The 22839-nt window shown below is 34.6% G+C and overlaps 1 protein-coding gene across 2 annotated transcripts in view; it reads left to right on the forward strand.

The window, feature by feature from the left end:
- Positions 1-22839, forward strand: part of LOC136037275 (uncharacterized) — a 131585-nt gene that overhangs the window by 65789 nt on the left and 42957 nt on the right. The gene's annotated exons all lie outside the window — the stretch shown is intronic.

The raw sequence follows: 22839 nt of genomic DNA on the forward strand, positions 1-22839 counted from the left end.
TTGATATTTCTTAAAGGTATTATTGGTACGCCTATTTTTAGTTGTAGCACGTGTGGTGGAAACCCTGAAAGATCTATGGAATTTAAAAATTCAGATGGATAATTAACCGCTTCATTTGGTTCCAAAACTGTGTCGACTGACTTGTTAAGGACTGCCTGGTCTCGAATCTTGGTCAAAACAATATTGTTGATTTCGTGGACGTCTATATTTTTGGGTGCGAGAATCGCTCTTTCACTTAGCCATTTATTATTTTTATAATTTTTTAGAATATTCGGAAATACTTTTTCAATCAATTCATTTTTGGACGTCACTAAATTACAGGAATCAGCAGGTAGTTGTATACGTCCTGAAATTGAGTCTACTGGGAGCTTTCCGTTTCCAATTGCCAGCAATTGATCTGAAAATGTTTGACCAGAGTCATCGTTTTGCAATCGGACACGTATATTTGTAGTTAATTTTAATATTTTTACGTGTGCCCATAAATTAAAATTTTTCAGGCAAGCATTCATTTCGTCTGCAGGAGTTGATCTAGGTATTATAGGTAATGTTTGCCTGAAATCTCCCGCAAGCAATATTAATGTGCTGCCAAAGGGTTTCGACTTCCCTCTCAAATCTTTCAAGCATTGATCCAGAGCCTCGAGCGATTTTTTGTGTGCCATTGTGCACTCATCCCAAATAATAAGTTTGCATTGCTGCAATACTTTACCCATCCCAGATGATTTGGAAATATTGCACGTGGGAGTTTCTGTAGAATGCAAATTCAGAGGCAATTTCAAAGCGGAATGAGCAGTTCTTCCACCAGGCAGCAATGTTGCGGCTATTCCGGACGACGCAATTGCCAACGCTATATCATTTTTTGATCGAATTGATGCCAGAATCAGTTTTATCACAAACGTTTTACCAGTACCTCCTGGCGCATCCAAAAAGAAAATTTCTCCAACGTTGTTATCGACACAATGCATTATCGTATCATAAATGTCTTTTTGTTCCGACGTTAACTTGGAAATGTTATTTTGTACATACGACAATAGATCACTCGTACTGTAACTTTGTTCACGATCCAATTCTACACATGTCGAAACAGCAGCGATACGGTTAGGTGAAGGCATTCCCAAATCCTGAAGATGTTTGTTTGCCATACGTACGCACAAATCATCTATAATAACTAAAGTGTAGTTATAAATTTCTGATGTAAAATCAAAAGTCATATCTGACGTCTCTAACTGTTTTCGATGGAGTATATCTTCGTTCATTTTTGACTTATATTTTTCCTATAACTCTGTAGGAGCTGATGGAGAGCAAGTTGTTAAAATGATGTGAAACAATGCACGAATTTGACTTGGGGTTGACGTTTCGCACGCGTCATTGATGCAGTTATCCCAGTGTTGGTCATTCTCCAGTAAATTCAGAGCTTGGCATGCACTACGGTAAGTGTCATGTATAGTACCGTTTACAGTTCTCAAATACTCAAAGGATGTCGGACCGGGTACATTCACCAAAAGCAGGCGTAGAAAGAAGCATTCATGTTGATTGGGGTGAACGGTGTAGAATCTTCCTATCGTGGTATCTTTGAAGATGGTAGGTTGGCCGTCGACTGACTGGCTTCACTATGAAATACATATCGCCGAACCTTTGTTTTTTTAACTAAAATCTGGTAGGCATTGATGACCTTATCCAAGTCAAAATCCCAAACCCAATCATCATCGCTATCATTTTCAGTTTTGATATGTTTTGACTCTCGCTGTCCAGGTGGATCTTCATCTAACTGCGCGGTTTTGCGTTCTTTAGCCTCAAGCCTGTTTCCTTGCTGTTCTTTTGATTCCTCGGCACGCTTTCTTTTCTGACTTTCTCTATCAGCAGCAAGTTTTTTGGCATAGACTCTTTGAGCATCTTCATCGGCTTTTGCCATTGTAAGTTCATCAGTCATTTTAAACTTAAACATTAATAGATTTCTACGTGAACATATATGTCTTAAATATCTTTAATGACGTAACCGTCATAGCAAAAATGACGACAACTACCTTCATGACGTGAGTCGACACAGAAACATGACGTCACCTGACAGACAGACACACAGACAGACAACTTATTTTTATATATATAGATAGATACTCTTTAATTGCAAATGTGTTTTAGAGAAGCTTGGGCTCATGAATTTTACTCTTGAAGACTGTGCAAAAATTAACTCAGTATATTTGTCACTTGTTTCCCCTGCACCGTGCGGGATTGAACCTGACAACCCCCAATTGGTAGGCCTGATTACTTCCACTACACTGGCGCAAGGGTAACCTTTAGTATTATTTTAAAAGGTTATGGAGAAATTAAAGCTAGAAATTGGAGAAATAATTTCGTAATAGAATTTGGTAGCTGGTAATAGGCAAAGTAAAGGGAGTCTTCCATACGAAAATGCAGGATTTTGAAAAAAAAATCTTATTTTAAATAACATTCTATGTTAATTCCCTAAGGCACTAGATACAGAATTCTTTTTTAAGTTGAGCCTTTGATTAGTTATTTGTGATGTTCTATTGACCAGCTAACTGGGGAGAAAAGAAAAACACATGCTTATGTGGCATTTCGTGGTTCCAGCCACTTTTTCTTTTTTTTCAAGCTAATAAATTTGTCTTGTTGTTCAAGTCTGGGTTCTGCGAATTTCTTGTATAGTGTTTTGAGTGAAGTGGTTCTCAAGGCGTACTTATTGTTTCGTTCGAAACCTTACTTAGGGGTTTTGGGTAATTTAGTTTGTTATTATGAGAAGTTTTTGGTTTTTAGTAATTTCCCGAGTTGCTTAATATGTTTATTACGTTTTCGATTTTGACCGTGACGACATTAATTTTTTTTCGTATATATTCCATCTTTGGGAAAAGATTCCAAAGAAGAAGCTAGGAATAGACGTAAAGGAGAAATTAAAGCTAGAAATTGGAGAAATAATTCTTTGAAAGGGAGGTTGTAATCCCAAAGATTTTGAGGTACTATTCGAGGAAAAGAAAAGGAAAAACAACTCAGACATAGGGAGAACACAGGAGAAGATATAGAACCCATCTTGTTCGAAAACATAAATAAAAATAAAGATTCTTCAAAAGAAACTGTACAAAAATAAGGAATAGAAATATCGTAGGGTTAGTCTTGGCTGGCATAGTGACCACGTGCTTTTTTGATTGAGTATAAAACCACATTTGTAACCAACAACCTGAGATTTCTAAAATACTAATTCTGAATTGTTGAAACGTTCATTCTATATAATTTTCATTTTGTTCCTATTTTTTATTATTGCTCCATTTTCTTGTTTTTTTCAACAGATTTTTGAATAAATTAAAAAGTTAAGCCGACTTCGAGCAAATATTATCATAGAGATGAAACATGTTAGCACTAGTCATTGCTGGAGCAGCAGCACAATGATTTTTTCCTCTTATGCTTCAACATTGAGCCAATATTTGTAACCGACCCCCTCCGAGCACTTGAGTATTGATATTGATATAGTTCAAACACCTGAAGGGAAGAATAACCGACTAAATTGTCATTTTAGAATTCCAGAATGCAATATTAGCATCAAATTCATAATCATCCTCCAAATCCCTAAATATCAGCTTGGGCAGAAATTCAATATCTTAAAAAAATCAGCTTTGATTTTCAACAATAATTAGTTATTAACACATTCCCGCTCTTTACGCTAAAGTTTCTTACTGTTTAAAAAAGTAGAGTTAAGAGAAAGGGTCAAACTTTAGCGTAAAGAGCGACGGTGAGAAGGAAAAGCCTCTTTCATATACGGAGTAATTTTTGTTCGTTTGAAGTTTTAATGTGGCTCCTTACTTTCAGTTAAAAAAACTAGTTTTTTTATGTAATTTCTGAACGTTTTTGAATTAATGCATGTTTAATTTTGGCTCTCCACACATAAATTATTAAAATGAAATTTGCATATTAATTCCTTTTTTGGCTAAATGGCTTTCTCTTAGTTTTGATCAGACGATTTTGAGAAATAAGGGGTGGGGAAGGAGGCCTAGTTGCCCTGCAATTTTTCGGTTACATAAAAAGGCAACTATAAATTTTAATTTTTAACGAATGTTTTTATTAGTAAAAAATATACGTAACTTAAGAATTAACTTACGTAACAAACTTTTATATTCTTAAATTTTTATTATGTATATGAGGGGGTTTGTACGCTCGTTAATACCTCGCTCTTTACACTAAATCGTAAGTTTTGTCCCAATTCTTTAAGAATGACCGCCGTAGAATAAATAGTTGAAATTACTAAAAATACTATAGCATAAAAAGCGAGGTTTTTATCTCCTCCTAAATATCTCGCTCTTTATGCTAAAGTATTTTTAGAACCTCTGATATGCGTAATAATCTCTGCTCGTTTTAAATTTCAATGCTACTCCTTACTTTCAATTGAAAAAACTTTTCCATGTTTATTTTTTCATTGTTTTTTTTTTAGTAATTTTAGAAAATCCTGCGCCCTTTTCATTGAATTTCTGTTCCCCCATGACATATTTCTCCAAGGAAAGATCCTTCCACATAGCCCCCTCCCCTGAAAACGTCTGTACACTTCCCAATAGCCATATGTAAACACTGGTCGAGGTTTGTAACTTGCAGCCCCTCCCCCAGGGACTGTGGGGGAGTAAGTCATTCCCAAAGACATAGTTATTATGATTTTTGACTATGCGGAACAAAATGGCTATCTCAAAATTTTGATCCGTTGACTTTGGAGAAAACGTGAGCGTGGGAGGGGGCCTAGGTGCCCTCCAATTTTTTTGGTCACTTAAAAAGGGCACTAGAACTTTTCATTTCCGTTAGAATGAGCCCTCTTGCGACATTTTAGGACCACTTGGTCAATACGATGACCCCTGGGAAAAAAACAAACAAATAAAACACGCACCCAACAAACAAATAAACCAAAAAATACGAAATTCCACATTTTTGTAGATAGGAGCTTGAAATTTTTGCTATAGGGTTCTCTGATACGCCGAATGCGATGGTGTGATTTTCGTTAAGATTCTATGACTTTTAGGGGGTGTTTCTCCCTACTTCCCAAAATAAGGCACATTTTCTCAGGCTCGTAACTTTTGATGACAAAGACTAAATTTGATGAAATTTATATATTTAAAATCAGCATGAAAATCCAATTCTTTCGATGTATATTTTAGGGTCAAAATTCCGGTTTTTAGAGTTTCATTTACTATTGAGCCGGGTCGCTCCTTACTACAGTTCGTTACCACGAACTGTTTGAAAAGTGGAGTAGGGGAAAACCTGCCTACAAAGACGAAGGATAACAACGACTTAAAAGTAAATTTTCACATAGCGACATTGAAACTCAATGAGCTTTTAGTTTGAACAAGTTTTAAAAAGCAGCAGCATGAGAAGAGATACATCTCTTCTTGCAGAAGAGAACATACATCTCGTGAGAAGAAATAGATGTATTCAGAAGAGATACATCACCTGATAAAAAAAAAGAATATCATAAACGAAAACAGCTCTTTTTTGATTTGTAATTGCTCTTTTTTGGAGTTTTGGCTCCTGTTGGGTCGAGTTACTTATGATTCATTACCACAAACTGTTTGATCAATGTTCAAACATAGATATCAGGTAGCGAAGTAAGGAATAAAGACCAGCCATTTGTAAAAAAAAAAAGTATGAAAATAATATAAAACCTTACAAGAAAATATAACAAAATTTTGACTTTTGGCTATAATATACAATTTTTTTTATGAATTATGTTTTGGATAAACTTCCGTTTAATCAGCTATTCCCTGAATTTGAATATAATATATAGGTTAACTTTGATTCATTAAGAGGGGCAGAGGGGAGGGGCTGCAATTTTTACAGTAAGAAGATTATATTTAGGAAAAGTCTTGAATGGCAAAACCAATAATCAACCACAATTTTTTTTTTTAATTATATTGTTTCTATCTCAGGATTAGCCTTCAAAGAGGGTTAATAATTGCTCTAGCATTAGAAGTTGTGGATGTAGACCTAGGTATTTAAAAAAAAATCCAATGCCCTGATTTGAGATAAATATTTACTCCATAAAATTTCGTTAACTTACTTAACAACATTCCTAGACCGTAAAAAGATCCTAGACTGCAGTTGGACCACTAAATCAAGAATGGACGCCTGCCAAAAATATTGCAGAGGGAGGGCACCAGAGTAGCAGTGGTAAGCGCAAAAGGAGGAGGGGTACACATTTGAAGATAAAAGGTTATATGCAAAATAAAATTCTCAAGGAAAAAAGAAAAGTACTTAATTTTTACATACCAAGTGAAGCAAAATTCATACAAAATTTTAAATGGTGAAGATCCATGGCAAAAACATCAATTCCTTTAACCTATACTTATATATTATACTGCTAACACTCAAGAAGTGAAGTTACGTTAACCCTAATGAAAAATACCAAAACACGATGAAAATATAATACTTTAGAAAAAAGTTTGGGCTATATATTTGCATATTAGGGGAGGGGGTGGGGGGTAACCTAACCCCCACCCAAGCCCACTAATGTGTAAATATGTAGCCTTATCATTAAAAATAACGTATTCCAATGTATTCTGACACCCACCACTTGTTTTCCACCGAGCGTAAGCCAATTATTTCTTAATACAGACGAATAAAACAGTTTTGTTCTTGAGTTTTACACATTGTAAACTTGAGTGTTGGCTGTATAATATCTAACTACCCTTTAATCCATCACACATTCAATTATTATATATTGGAGATTAACATATTATGCCCAAAACCTAGAATAAAAGAAATTAAGACTTGAACTGAATTACAAAAACCAAGATAGAAAAGTATTGTCTTAAATGGTCGATTTAATTTCTGAGTAAAACGACGCTTATGTTTTAAAAGAGCATATAAAAAAAGGTCTTGACTGGTATGTTCATTAAATTTATAGCTTGATAATAAAATATTTCCAAATTTATCACAAATTCCCCCACCCTCTCTGCGTAGGTACCATGCTTACCCTTTTTCATTTTAGAATAATTTTTCAATCTAACTCTCTTATATTTTCAGACCTTTGAAAATTAAACAGAATAGCAAAGAAAATAAAATTTAAATTCATTGTCCAGCAGTCTAAAACAAACTTCTTTGCATCAATGCTCCGAATTACACTGAACATAAACGTGTTCAAACGAAATTCTTTACCACGAGTCAAAAGAGAATCTTTGATGAAATTGTAAAGTCTTATAAACGTTATACTTTCACTAGCATAGGAAGAAAGATCAGTAATTCAATGATCTATATCTATTTTTTGCTGTTTAGTAAATAATTGAGACAAAAACTTTGGAAAGTAGTGAAAAAATTATGTCAAGCTAAGTAAAAGTGATGATTAGTAGGGGTGGATTGTCGCTAGTGATGAAGCACTAGGGATGGCAACCTTGAGTGAGCGGGGATTTTTGGGCAACCAATTTTCTCGAGAAGACAGATTTTTTGAAAACCACGACAGATTCGGGGATAGTGGAAGCACTGGTATTTTCAGACAATTCTTGAACTGAATATATTACAATGGATATAAGTCTAACAACAATAACCATAAGGCAGTAAAATCTATTGTAGTTGTGTCCCGGTCGTCATTTATATTCCCTGTGTCCCGGTCGTCATTTGTGTCCCGGTGTCTAAGTCTGTAATTTCTCTTTGAGGGCCCCTGTCGTCATTTATATTCCCGGTGTCCCGGTCGTCATTTGTGTCCCGGTTTCCCTGTCTGAAGTGTCATCTTATAATGACGTCATAAAAAAAGCCTTATATACTTATAATGACGTCACATGCAAACCAACAAACAAACAAACATGCACACATACAACTTATTTTTATATATACATAGATATAGTTTCTTTTTTAGTTTTTCTTTTTTTTTTAGTTTTGTAGCTTTTTTAGTTTTTTTATTTTTTTTTATTTTTTTTATTTTACCTTTTTTATTTTTTCCTTGTTTAGTTTTTCTTTTTAGGTTTTTTCTTTTTTAGCTTTTTAGTTTTTTTTAGTTTTTTTCTTTTAAGTTTTTACCTTTTTTTATTTTTTTAGTTTTTTTTTGTTTTTTAGTTTTTTCTTTTTTTAGTTTTTTTGTTTTTTTTGGTTTTTTAGTATTTAAGTTTTTTTTAGTTTTTTTCTTTTTTGTTTTTTTAGTTTTTTACCTTTTTTCATTTTTTTCTTTTTTAGTTTTCGAACCTTGATTTTTAAATTTTTTTAATAATTTCTTAAGTTTTCAAATAATTTGCCTCTTGTTTTGATTTTTATCCCCTTCCCCTATCTATCAGGACCGATCCGCATGTTTGTGAGCTAGCTATGCATCCAGGATTTGCTGAGTCAGCAGTATGCAGGAAGTAAGAAGGGTATCATTTAGCATCTTCTACACTTAAATTTCTTGGGCTCAGTTTTCCAGGGTTCAGTTTTGTTTCTAATTGAATACAAATCAAGTATTTATCGGTCACTGTAAAGGGCTTGGACTATTAATTTCCACTGGAATGGACCTTTCTTCCGATCTCTTAGGAGGAAGTATTGCCACACTGTCGCGCATTCTTCCCTGAAAACTTACATAGTTCATACATAGAGAGTAAGAAGGGAAAATCTTCCGATGTACGCCTAGTGTATGATACCCTATACTTGTTTGTGTGCAGGGCTTGATGGCTTTTTGGAAGCTTTCTTTACTTAAATTATTGCTTGCTTATTTGGATAAGAAGCTCTGTCAATATTCAATTTGTTTAGCTCTGACTTGCAAGTTTGACTCCTTGTTATTTAAATTAAATTAGAAAAATGCCTTCAAATGTACTTCAGACGAGAAACCTGAAGTAGGAATTGAAGTAGGTGAAATCAAGTAGAAAAATCAGGTTGATTCAAGTTGGTTTCCTTTATAAGTTACTTGAGTTGATAACTTTTTGCAATTTCTGGAATACGGATTGTAAAATAGTAACAAAAATATCTTTGAAAGAAATAAACAAAAGCTATTTAAAAAAAAATGATATAAGACGTTCCATTTGTAATACACAATCTCGATTAAAATTAGTCTTTTATTAGACTTAGCAGAGTGATACAAGGAAGTTTCTTTTGTTTATTCTCCTGATCAAATTTCTTAACAGATGAAAAAGATCACTCATTTTTAAAGACTGATCTTTTTTTCTTGCAGCAGAATTATTGTAACATTTTCAACAAAATTAATAATAGTGAAATTAATAGTCCAAGCCCTTTACAGTGACCGATAAGTCATGTAAAGGTGCCACGGGAAAGTGGCGTTATCAGCAATGACTAGTCATCAGCAATGACTAGTGCTAACATGTTTCATCTCTCTGATAATATTTGCTCGAAGTCGGCTTAACTTTTTAATTTATTCAAAAATCTGTTGAAAAAAAACAAGAAAATGAAGCAATAATAAAAAATAGGAACAAAAGGAAAATTATATAGAATGAACGTTTCAACAATTCAGAATTAATATTTTAGAAATCTCAGGTTGTTGGTTACAAATGTGGTTTTATACTCAATCAAAAAAGCACGTGGTCAGCTACGCCAGGCAAGACTAACCCTACGATATTTCTATTCCTTATTTTTGTACAGTTTCTTTCGACGAATCTTTATTTTTATTTATGTTTTCAAACAAGATGGGTTCTATATCTTCTCCTATGTTCTCCTTGTGTCTGAATTGTGTTTTCCTTTTCTTTTCCTCGAATAGTGCCTCAAAATCTTTGGGATTACAACCTCCCTTTCAAAGAATTATTTCTCCAATTTCTAGCTTTAATTTCTCCTTTACGTCTATTCCTAGCTTCTTCTTTGGAATCTTTTCATAAAGATGGAATATATACGAAAAAAAAATAATGTCGTCACGGTCAAAATCGAAAACGTAATAAACATAATAAGCAACTCGGGAAATTACTAAAAACCAAAAACTTCTCATAATAACAAACTAAATTACCCAAAACCCCTAAGTAAGGTTTCGAACGAAACAATAAGCACGCCTTGAGAACCACTTCACTCAAAACACTATACAAGAAATTCACAGAACCCAGACTTGAACAACAAGAAAAATTTATTAGCTTGAAAAAAAAAAGAAAAAGTGGCTGGAACCACGAAATGTCACATAAGCATGTGTTTTTCTTTTCTCCCCTGTTAGTTGGTCAATAGAACATCACAAATAACTAATCAAAGGCTCAACTTAAAAAAGAATTCTGTATCTAGTGCCTTAGGGAATTAACATAGAATGTTATTTAAAATAAGATTTTTTTTTTTCAAAATCCTGCTTTTTCGCATGGAAGACTCCCTTTACTTTGCCTATTACCAGCTACCAAATTCTATTACGAAATTATTTCTCCAATTTCTCCATTTAATTTCTCCATAACCTTTTAAAATAATACTAAAAGCTACCCTTGCGCCAGTGTAGTGGAAGTAATCAGGCCTACCATTTGGGGGGTTCTCAGGTTCAATCCCGCACGGTGCAAGGGAAATTTTCTTGCATATTACTTTAAATAATTTTTGCATAGTCTTCAAGAGTAAAATTCATGAGCCCAAGCTTCTCTAAAACACATTTGCAATTAGTAAAATCCCCTTCTGGGCTGTCTTCGATTTTACTGATGAACTTAGTAACAAATTTTCCAGGTTCCAGTAAAATTTCTCCTTTATAGCCTTTTTGTTTTTAGTTCTTTTTTCTCTCTTTCTTTTCGTGTTTTTTTTTTGTGTTTTTATTTTTATTTAAATTATCTTGGTTTTCTGTTTTTTTTTTTTTCTTTTCCGTTGATACGGGCTCTCGTTGAAATATTTGAAATTTTTTATTAATTAATGTTTATTGTTGTGTATGTTTTTAATACGTTTTTGGTACGTTTTTTTCACTGCTTGATTTAAATTAAACCTATTGTTCTCTCTTAAATTTTCTAAAAATTTCTGTGAAGAAACATCACGGATACGTGTTTTTTTTGTTTTTTTTGTTTTTTTTAACTATCCTCTTTTTTTCTTCTTAGAGGCGATCGTATTGAACTGATGGTCCTAAGAGATCGGAAGAAAGGTCCATTACAGTGGAAATTAATAGTCCAAGCCCTTTACTGTGACTGATAAGTCACGTAAAGGTGCCACGGGAAAGTGGCGTTATCTACCATTTTGTGGCCCCAAACTACAATTTTGGCCCATGTAGGTGCCAGTTGCAATCGATTAAATATTCTTATATAGCCATTAAAATTAAAAGTATCAAAGAACAATATATTGAGCCACTCAGTTATGGAAGGAGTAAGTATTGCTACACGGTCGCGCATTCCTCCCTGAAAACTCACATAGTTCATACATAGAGAGTAAGAAGGGAAAACCCTCCGATGTACGCCTAGTGTAAGTTACCCAATACTTTTTTGTGTGCAGGGCTTGATGGCTTTTTGGAAGCTTTCTTTACTTAAATTATTGCTTGCTTGTCAAACAGTTCGTGGTAACGAACTGTAGTAAGGAGCGACCCGGCTCAATAGAAACTAAAACTCTAAAAAATGGAATTTTGATACCAATAGCTACATCAAAAGAATCGCATTTTAATGCTGATTTTAAATATATAAGTTTCATCAAGTTTAGTCTTACGCACCAAAAGTTACGAGCCTGAGAAAATTTGTGTTATTTTAGAAAATAGGGGGAAACACTCCCTAAAAGAATCTCAACGAAATCTCACAGAATCTCAACGAAAATTACACCATCAGATTCAGCGTATCAGAGAACCCTACTGTAGAAGTTACAAGCTCCTATCTACAAAAATGTGGAATTTTGTATTTTTTGCCAGAAGGCAGATCACGGATGCGTGTTTATTTGTTTTTTGTTTTTTTTTGTTTTTTTCCAGGTGTGATCGTATTGACCCAGTTGTCCTAGAATGTTGCGAGAGGGCTCATTCTAACGGAAATGAAAAGTTCTAGTGCCCTTTTTAAGTGACCAAAAAAATTGGAGGGCACCTAGGCCCCCTCCCACGCTAACTATTTTCCCAAAGTCAACGGATAAAAATTCTGAGATTGCCATTTTATTCAGCGTAGTCGAAAAACCTTATAACTATGTCTTTGGGGACGACTTACTCCTCCAAAGTTCCCGTGGGAGGGGCTAAAAGTTACAAACTTTGACTAGTGCTTACATATAGTAATCGTTATTGGGAAGTGTACAGGTGTTTTCAGGAGGATTTTTTGGTTGGGGGAAGGGGTTGAAAAGAGGGGGATATACTGGGGGAACTTTCCATCGAGGAATTTGTCATGGGGGAAGAAAATTTCCATGAAGGGAGCGCAGAATTTACTAGCATTATTTAAAAAAAAACAATGAAAAAATAAATATGAAAAAGTTTTTTTCAGCTGGAAGTAAGGAGCAGCATTAAAACTTAAAACGAACAGAAATTATTACCCATGTAAGGGGCTCACCTCCTCCTAATACCTCGCTCTTTACGCTAAAGTATTTTTAGTAATGTCAACTATTTATTCTACGGCTTTTGTGATTCAGGGGTCATTCTTAATGAATTGGGCCAAAATTTAAGATTTAGTGTAAAGAGAGAGGTACTGACGAGGGGGCGAACCCTCTCATATGTGTAATAAAAACATGAGAATAAAAAATTCTTTACGTAAGCTGGTTTAAAAGTTACGTATATCTTTTACTAATAAAAAGATTCGTAAAAAATTAAAAGTTCTAGTTGCCTTTTTTATTAACCAAAAAATTGGAGGGTAACTAGGCTTCCTCCCCCGCTCTTTTTTCTCAAAGTCATTCGATCAAAATTATGAGAAAGCCATTTAGCCAAAAAAAATAAAAAAAAAAATACAAATTTCGTTTCAATTATTTCTCTGCGGAGAGCCAAAATCCAAACATGCATTGATTCAAAAACGTTCAGAAATTAAATAAAAAAAACAATTTTTTTCAACTGAAAGTAAGGAGCGACATTAAAACTTAAAACGAACAGAAATTACTTCGTATATAAAAGGGGCTGCTTCCTCATCAACGCCCCGCTCTTTACGCTAAAGTTTTTTACTGTTTTAAAAAGAAGAGTTGAGAGAAAGAGTCAAACTTTAGCGTAAAGAGCGGGGCGTTGATGAGGAAGCAGCCCCTTTTATATACGAAGTAATTTCTGTTCGTTTTAAGTTTTAATGTCGCTCCTTACTTTCAGTTGAAAAAAATTGTTTTTTTTTTATTTAATTTGGATAAGAAGCTCTGTCAATATTCAATTTGTTTAGCTCTGACTTGCAAGTTTGACTCCTTGTTATTTAAATTAAATTAGAAAAATGCCTTTAAATGTACTTCAGACGAGAAAACCTTTTGGTGTACTCCTTGTGGACGCATTCTCGATCCCAAAGGGCGAACTCACACTATGCACTATAGTCGTACTCCTCCCCTAATTTTTCAGCCAGTCGGATAAAAATTTGACTCAGTAGAATAGTGACGCGAAGTGCTACTATTCTACTAACTTAACTTTTTTTATTAGGACAATTGGGATGAAGTAAAATCAATAAAGGAAGATCAGTCTCAGTCAGTAAAGAACGAAAAATAAGCTATTTTTATCGATTTATAAAATTGATCAGGTAGTCTCGTAAATCCACTCCAACCCCACCCCACCAGGCATTTTGGTGGGGTATAAAACAAAACAGCCTATAAAACAAAAATAAAATAATGGAAATAAATATAACCTCACCCCAAACATAATCATTTAATTTATTTTTAAACTGAAGTACGTGTTCCGCGGTCCTAATACTCATTGTTAACATATTCCATACAGATGAGTCCGAGTATTTTATCGAAAATTAGGACCAGATGGGAAGATGCTTTAACTAGGTAAAATGACAAAAAAGCTATTGTCAGAAATAATTATAATAAATAATTTCAACTGCTGGGAATCAACTTCTGTTCAAAGTGAAGACTCGGAAAAAAATTGTGTTATGTACTTGCATCAATAAAACCGTCATAGGCTGGGCGCTAGGCTGGACCAAGATCCGGGTATGAAAGATACCCCAAGCAAATGAGGGCTTGTACCTCCTTTGAAGTTATTTTAAAAGCAATAGGTATGAGTATTGATCTGCACAAAATATGTTCTAATTACGAACATTGTTCATTTAAGTTGAAAAAAATATAGCTGATTTGTTCTATTATTGCTTTTTTATGCTGAAATATATAAATATTTCTAAAATATATTTAAATATCCTTGAAGGTGTATAGCCGTATATAACGTGAAAATTTATATATAATACTAGCTGTTGGGGTGGCTTTTTTTAGGGACTTTTTTTAATCCTCATATGTAGAAAATTTATCCTTTAAAATTACCTCTGTAGAACTCCCCTCCCCCAGAAGATTCTCCTAATATAATATTGTGCATATCTTCCAAAATATAGGCAGAATGTATGGTGTAGAATATCCTATAGTATTTATTTCTACATTTTAATTTGTTTATTTTTTTGTGTTTTTGGGGACTGAGTTATTATAGCAGGGTGAGATGAAGGTTAAAGAAAATAATTTGAGATCATAAATTAGTGGCAGCTGCAGAGGAGTTGCCCTATGATATAAGTGCACAGATGTCAAAAACTGGGACACAGAAGTATGAGCAATTACTTCCCATGGATTTAGTCTGATAGTCTACTGACCAAAGGTGCCAATTGCCAAAATGCCTGGTGGGGTGGGGTTGAAGTGGATTTACCGACTACCTGATCAATTTTATCTATATATATATAAATAAGTTGTCTGTGTGTGTGTGTGTGTGTGTGTCGAGTGACGTCATGTTTGTGTGTCGACTGACGTCATGAAGTTAGTTGCCGTCATGTTTGTTATGACGATGACGTCATTAAAGGTATTTAAGACATTCGTTCACGGAAAAATGTTTAATTGTAAAATGACTGAAGAACCTACAATGGCAACAGCCGAGGAAGCTGCTCAAAGAGTCTATGCCAAAAAACTTGCTGCTGATACAGAAAGTAAGAAAAGAAAGCCTGCCGAGGAATCACAAGAACAGCAAGAAAACAGGCTTGCAGCTGATAGAGAAAGTAAGAAAAGAAAGCGTGCCGAGGAATCACAAGAACAGCAAGAAAACATGCTTGCGGCTAAAGAACGCAAAACCGCGCAGTTAGATGAAAATCCACCTGGACAGCGAGAGTCAAAGCACATCAAAACTGAAAATGATAGCGATGATGATTGGGTTTGGGATTTTGACTTGGATAAGGTCATCAATGCCTACCAGATTTAAGTTAAAAAAAACAAAGGTTCGGCGATATGTACTTCATAGTGACGCTGAAAAATAAAGAACAAAAAGAAAGCTGAAAAAAGAAAAAAGGTAAAAAACTAAAAAGAAAAAACACTCAAAGAGAAATTACAGACCGGGATACAAATGACGACCGAGACAGAGGGAATATAAATGACGACCGGGAACCTCAAAGAGAAATTACAGACTGGGACACCCGGACACAAATCACGACCGGGACACAGGGAATATAAATGACGACCGGGACACAGGGACACAACTACAACGGGGACGCCAGGGGCACAGGCGGGATATATAAATGACGACCGGGACACAGGAATTGTTCGAATAGAAATTACAGACCGGGACACCGGGACACAAATGACGACCGGGACACCGGGACACAGGGAATATAAATGACGACCGGGACACTCAAAGTGAAATTACAAACTGGGACACCGGGACACAGAGAATATAAATGACGACCGGGACACAGGGACACATCATTAGAATAATAAGGTATAGATCTGAATACGGATTGTTTTTCCCATGGACAATTATATGTTGCATGTTCAAGAGTCAGTAAACCTGACAATCTATTTATATGCACAGACAATGGGACAGCGAAGAATGTTGTATATTCGCATGTTTTACGTAGTTAAAAACATATATTTATATCTATCTCTATTCACAGGTGGGACACAGGGACACAACTGCAATGGTGCGAAACTAATATGGCGCGTAACTAATATGGCGCGTAACGACTTAAGTGCGCGGGGGGGGGGCTTGGGGGGCACGAAGCGCCCCACCAACTAGTTGTTGGGGTGGCGCGAAGCGCTACCCCAACAGCTAGTAAATTGATAAAAAATAGCTTATTTTTCGTTCTTTACTGACTGAGACTGATCTTCCTTTATTGATTTTACTTCATCCCAATTGTCCTAATAAAAAAAGTTAAGTTAGTAGAATAGTAGCACTTCGCGTCACTATTCTACTGAGTCAAATTTTCATCCGACTGGCTGAAAAATTAGGGGAGGAGTACGACTATAGTGCATAGTGTGAGTTCGCCCTTTGGGATCGAGAATGCGTCCACAAGGAGTACACCAAAAGGTTTTCTCGTCTGAAGTACATTTAAAGGCATTTTTCTAATTTAATTTAAATAACAAGGAGTCAAACTTGCAAGTCAGAGCTAAACAAATTGAATATTGACAGAGCTTCTTATCCAAAGAAGCAAGCAATAATTTAAGTAAAGAAAGCTTCCAAAAAGCCATCAAGCCCTGCACACAAAAAAGTATTGGGTAACTTACACTAGGCGTACATCGGAGGGTTTTCCCTTCTTACTCTAAATGTATGAACTATGTGAGTTTTCAGGGAGGAATGCGCGACCGTGTGGCAATACTTACTCCTTCCATAACTGAGTGGCTCAATATATTGTTCTTTGATACTTTTAATTTTAATGGCTATATAAGAATATTTAATCGATTGCAACTTGCAACTACATGGGCCAAAATTGTAGTTTGGGGCCACAAAATGGTAGATAACGCCACTTTCCCGTGGCACCTTTACATGACTTATCGGTCACAGTAAAGGGCTTGGACTATTAATTTCCACTGTAATGGACCTTTTTTCCGATCTCTTAGGACCATCAGTTCAATACGATCGCCTCTAAGAAGAAAAAAAGAGGATAGTTAAAAAAAAAATAAACACGTATCCGTGATGTTTCTTTATAGAATTTTTTAGAAAATTTAAGAGAGAACAACAGGTTTAATTTAAATCAAGCAGTGAAAAAAACGTACTAAAAACGTATTAAAAACATACACAACAATAAACATTAATCAATAAAAAATTTCGAATATTTCAACGAGAGCCCGTATCAACGGAAAAGAAAGAAAAAAAAAACAGAAAACCAAGATAATTTAAATAAAAATAAAAACAAAAAAAAAAACACGAAAAGAAAGAGAGAAAAAAGAATCAAAAACAAAAAGGTTATAAAGGAGTACTGGAACCTGGAAAATTTGTTACTAAGTTCATCAGTAAAATCGAAGACAGCCCAGAAGGGGATTTTACTAATTGCAAATGTGTTTTAGAGATGCTTGGGCTCATGAATTTTACTCTTGAAGACTATGCAAAAATTGATTCAATTAATATCTTAGATAATTTCCCTTGCACCGTGCGGGATTGAACCTGAGAACCCCCAAATGGTAGGCCTGATTAATTCCACTAAACTGGCGCAAGGGTAACTTTTAGTATTATTTTAAAAGGTTATGGAGAAATTAAAGCTAGAAATTGGAGAAATAATTTCGTGATAGAATTTGGTAGCTGGTAATAGGCAAAGTAAAGGGAGTCTTCTATACGAAAATGCAGGATTTTGAAAAAAAAAAATCTTATTTTAAATAACATTCTATGTTAAGTCCCTAAGGCACTAGATACAGGATTCTTTTTTAAGTTGAGCCTTTGATTAGTTATTTGTGATGTTCTATTGACCAGCTAACTGGGGAGAAAAGAAAAACACATGCTTATGTGGCATTTCGTGGTTCCAGCCACTTTTTCTTTTTTTTTCAAGCTAATAAATTTTTCTTGTTGTTCAAGTCTGGGTTCTGTGAATTTCTTGTATAGTGTTTTGAGTGAAGTGGTTCTCAAGGCGTACTTATTGTTTCGTTCGAAACCTTACTTAGGGGTTTTGGGTAATTTAGTTTGTTATTATGGGAAGTTTTTGGTTTTTAGTAATTTCCCGAGTTGCTTATTATGTTTATTACGTTTTCGATTTTGACCGTGACGACATTATTTTTTTTTTTCGTATATATTCCATCTTTGGGAAAAGATTCCAAAGAAGAAGCTAGGAATAGACATAAAGGAGAAATTAAAGCTAGAAATTGGAGAAATAATTCTTTGAAAGGGAGGTTGTAATCCCAAAGATTTTGAGGTACTATTCGAGGAAAAGAAAAGGAAAACACAACTCAGACACAAGGAGAACACAGGAGAAGATATAGAACCCATCTTGTTTGAAAACATAAATAAAAATAAAGATTCGTCGAAAGAAACTGTACAAAAATAAGGAATAGAAATATCGTAGGGTTAGTCTTGGTTGGCGTAGCTGACCACGAGCTTTTTTGATTGAGAATAAAACCACATTTGTAACCAAAAACCTGGGATTTCTAAAATACTAATTCTGAATTGTTGAAACGTTCATTCTATATAATTTTCATTTTGTTCCTATTTTTATTATTGCTCCATTTTCTTGTTTTTTTTTTCAACAGATTTTTGAATAAATTAAAAAGTTAAGCCGACTTCGAGCAAATATTATCAGAGAGATGAAACATGTTAGCACTAGTCATTGCTGGAGCAGCAGCACAATGATTTTTTCCTCTTATGCTTCAACATTGAGCCAATATTTGTAACCGACCCCCTCCGAGCACTTGAGTATTGATATAGTTCAAATACCTGAAGGGAAGAATAACCGACTAAATTGTCATTTTAGAATTCCAGAATGCAATATTAGCATCAAATTCATAATCAACATCCTCCAAATCTCTATACTTTTACTAGCATAGGAAGAAAGATCAGTAATTCAATTATCTATATCTAGTTTTTGCTGTGTAGTAAATAATTGAGACAAAAACTTTGGAAAGTAGTGAAAAAATTATGTCAAGCTAAGTAAAAGTGATGGTTAGTAGGGGTGGATTGTCACTAGTGATGAAGCACTAGGGATGGCAACCTTGAGTGAACGGGGATTTTTGGGAAACCAATTTTCTCGAGAAGACAGATTTTTTGGAAAACCACGACAGATTCGGGGATAGTGGAAGCACTGGTATTTTCAGACAAAATCTGCCAACAAATTTTACTAGGCCATGAAAACTGCCAGGCAGCATTGCTACTATGCTACTCCACTTTTTGCACTGCAGAGCACAACTTGTATTTTAACAGCTTTCGTTTCAGCAAAAATTATTTTCATGTATAAAAATTGTATCCTCAGACAAAATCTGCCAACAAATTTGACAACTGCCAAGTAGCATTGCTACTTTGCTACCCCATTTTGCACAGCAGATTTTACGTTATTTATATTTCAGTCGTTTTCGACTTTTGTATTCTCAAACCTGTTTGCGCTTTTTTTGCAGACTCCTTTAGTGGTGATGGTTACCACCAGCCATGCCTTAAGCAATTTTTCATATAGAATCCAAGCATTTATAAATGCTATATTGAGTAAAGTTTCTCTTCAACTTATATAAAACGGATTTTTTTTTTCAATGGTTTCTTTTCATTTCATGGTAAACTACTGCTCAAAATCAATATTATATTTCCACTAAATTCTTGAACTGAATATATTACAATGGATATAAGTCTAACAACGATAACCATAAGGCAGTAAAATCTATAGATGTCACCTCGGTTGAATTCGCTCGTACTCTAAGGTAAGCATGTGCTAAAAACTGCGTGACATGGCAGCTATGAGGAATATAGAAAAATATTCTGATTATTTTTTGAATTACGTAGAAAATTGCCAAGGAAAGTAATATACAGTTAATAAAAAATATTTTATAATATATATGGCTCACTTACATATATTATGAAAAAAGAATAGTCCTGAATGGAAAATTTTAAATTAGAAAAAAAAATATATTATAAACACAATAAAGCTCCAAAATAATAAGACCCATGGTTGGTTACAAGAATAAAATTCAATGAAAATATTATTTCAAATATATTTACACGAATTAACAAGTGATGGGAAAAATAAAAAAGAAATACTTTGGAAATAAAAAAACAAACAGCTTAAATGTTGCAAAGCATTGAATCCTTTAACATACCTGACGGGAACACCATGTGACTGCTGCTCTTTAACCACAACAACCAAATAGCCTCGATACCACTTGATTGACTTTTTTTCTCGGTCAAATGCATAGCAAGTGCCTCGACTTTCTGGTCCCCCTGTGAAACTGCATATAGCCTAAAAAAAGGAGAGCAGTCATAAGAAAATATTCAAAAATAGAAAAACAAATTCTTAGGGAAAAAAGAACAGCGATTTGAAACATCATCAAAAACGAGACCCAACCAAGATAGAAAGATTCAATGCTGCAGTTACCAAGATTTAGATAGCTAGAATAATATATAGAATAAAGAATAATAAAATTTTAACCATTGGTGGAATTCACAGTCATAGAAAGTCTTTCTTAGTAAAAAGAATTAAGTTTTGCCAAAGATTGAAAATACAACATTTTAGAAAAAATGACACTCTTGACCACCTTTTCTCCTTAAGTGTGGCTTTTAATCGTGACTGTCATCAAAAAATCTTAAAACTTAGTGGCCTGATCATTTTGAAGCAGGTCTATATAGTAAAATCCAATCTTCAAAACAATTGCCAAAGCAAACATCAGCAAGGAAGTGTTCAAAGAATAAGAGCAGTGCATCTTAAAATTCCACCGTTCGGTGTCCTAAAAATAAATTAATATGTCAGACCCTTGCGCAATTTTCTTCAAGAATACATACAGAATATATAAGAAAGAACTGGCCAAAATGATTCACTACCACATTTTTATCACTCACAGAACCTCCATTAATATCGATGAAAGACGACTGGCTACATTTCTGAATTCCCATAAACTCATTAATGACTTGCCATGTCACTTTAGTATCTCCCTTATGATCTTAAAACTTGTTTTCATAATATTTCTTCTTTATCTGTCTTCTCATGCTATTCACCTTAGTCCTAACTCTCTTAAACAAGGTAAAATCTGCATCATCTTGACTATTTAGAGATTGCTCATACAGCAAATTCCTTTTGTTTACGATGTGTATTATTTCTTTCGTAATCCATGGCTTCCGACAGTCATCCTTATTTTTTTTGAACCAGTCGCAATGGACCTGTTTTGTCATAGATCGGTTGAAAGATAGACTTACCTTGATTACTGGCTAGAAAAGACTCTTCGGAAGTCTCCAGGCCCGAGCCCCACAGTATACAGTTCAACCCCTCAGAAATTTTATTTCAGTTCTGCTTTTTCAGCTCACGCGTCAGTATTTTCTTTGCCGGGATGCGTTCAAAGATCAGTATTGCAATTTTATAATTAGCCCCTTACATTTTAACAAGCTTAACTGTAGGGATTCTACATAACTCAACAAAAATGGCTGTTTTAGAGGCCATTAACTTACGTATTATTTATACCATGAAACACATTTATACTTATGATACTATTATTTAAAAATTTTCTTGTGAATGCTTCAGAAACCAACAAGACCTTTGTTGGTTGATATTGACAGATATTTGTTCTAAAGCTTCAAAAAGTTGCTTTTCATCCTTAACAAGGGTAGTTAAGATTTCGGTTGCGTAGGTGTTTTTCAAGACTTATATATATTTACTAGCTGTTGGGGTGGCGCTTCGCGCCACCCCAACACCTAGTTGGTGGGGCGCTTCGCACCCCCCCAAGCCCCCCCGCGCGCGTAAGTCGTTACGCGCCATATTAGTTATGCGCCATTGTAGTTGTGTCCCTGTGTCCCACCTGTGAATATAGATAGATTTATATATGTGTTTCAAACTACGTAAAAATTGCGAATAAACAACATTCTTGGCTTTCCCATTGTCTGTGCATATACAAAGCCGTATGTACTAATAATGACGTCATATGCAAACGCTCTTTTTACAATCAAACAAACATGCATCCACACAACTCGTTTTTATATAGATAGATAGATAGATAGATACAATACAAATTAACTGTGTAAAACTTGCGAATATACAACATTCTTCGCTGTCCAATTGTCGCTGCATATAAATACATTGTCAGGTTTACCGACCCTCGAAATTGCAACGTACAATTGTCCATGGGAAAAACAATCAGTATTAAGATCTATACCACATTTTTCTAATGATTGACCTTGAGCTTTGTTAATGGTGATTGCAAATACTAATCGAATTGGGAATTGCAATCTTTTAAATTGAAAAAGCAGATCCGTTGGAATCATGGGAATGCGAGGAATAAGAACAGCCTCACCCTCATAAAGCCCTGTCAAGATTGTGGCCTCTATTAGGTTTTCCATTGTTTTTTTTTACGGCAAGTCGCGTGCCATTGCAAAGCTTTGGTGGGTTGATATTTCTTAAAAGTATTATTGGTACGCCTATTTTTAGTTGTAGCACGTGTGGTGGAAACCCTGAAGGATCTATGGAATTTAAAAATTCAGATGGATAATTAACCGCTTCATTTGGTTCCAAAACTGTGTCGACTGACTTGTAAAGGACTGCCTGGTCTCGAATCTTGGTCAAAACAATATTGTTGATTTCGTGGACGTCTATATTTTTGGGTGCGAGAATCGCTCTTTCACTTAGCCATTTATTATTTTTATAATTTTTTAGAATATTCGGAAATACTTTTTCAATCAATTCATGTTTGGACGTCACTAAATTACAGAAATCAGCAGGTAGTTGTATACGTCCTGAAATTGAGTCTACTGTTTGACCAGAGTCATCGTTTTGCAATCGGACACGCATATTTGTAGTTAATTTTAATATTTTTACGTGTGCCCATAAATTAGAATTTTTTAGGCAAGCATTCATTTCGTCTGCAGGAGTTAAACTACGTAAAAATCGCGAATATACAACATTCTTGGCTTTCCCATTGTCTGTGCATATACAAAGCCGTATGTACTAATAATGACGTCATATGCAAACGCTCTTTTTACAAACAAACAAACATGCATACACACAACTCGTTTTTATATAGATAGATAGA

The sequence above is a fragment of the Artemia franciscana genome, chromosome 16 (genome assembly GCF_032884065.1).
Source record: "Artemia franciscana chromosome 16, ASM3288406v1, whole genome shotgun sequence".
In the NCBI taxonomy this organism is placed as follows: domain Eukaryota; kingdom Metazoa; phylum Arthropoda; class Branchiopoda; order Anostraca; family Artemiidae; genus Artemia; species Artemia franciscana.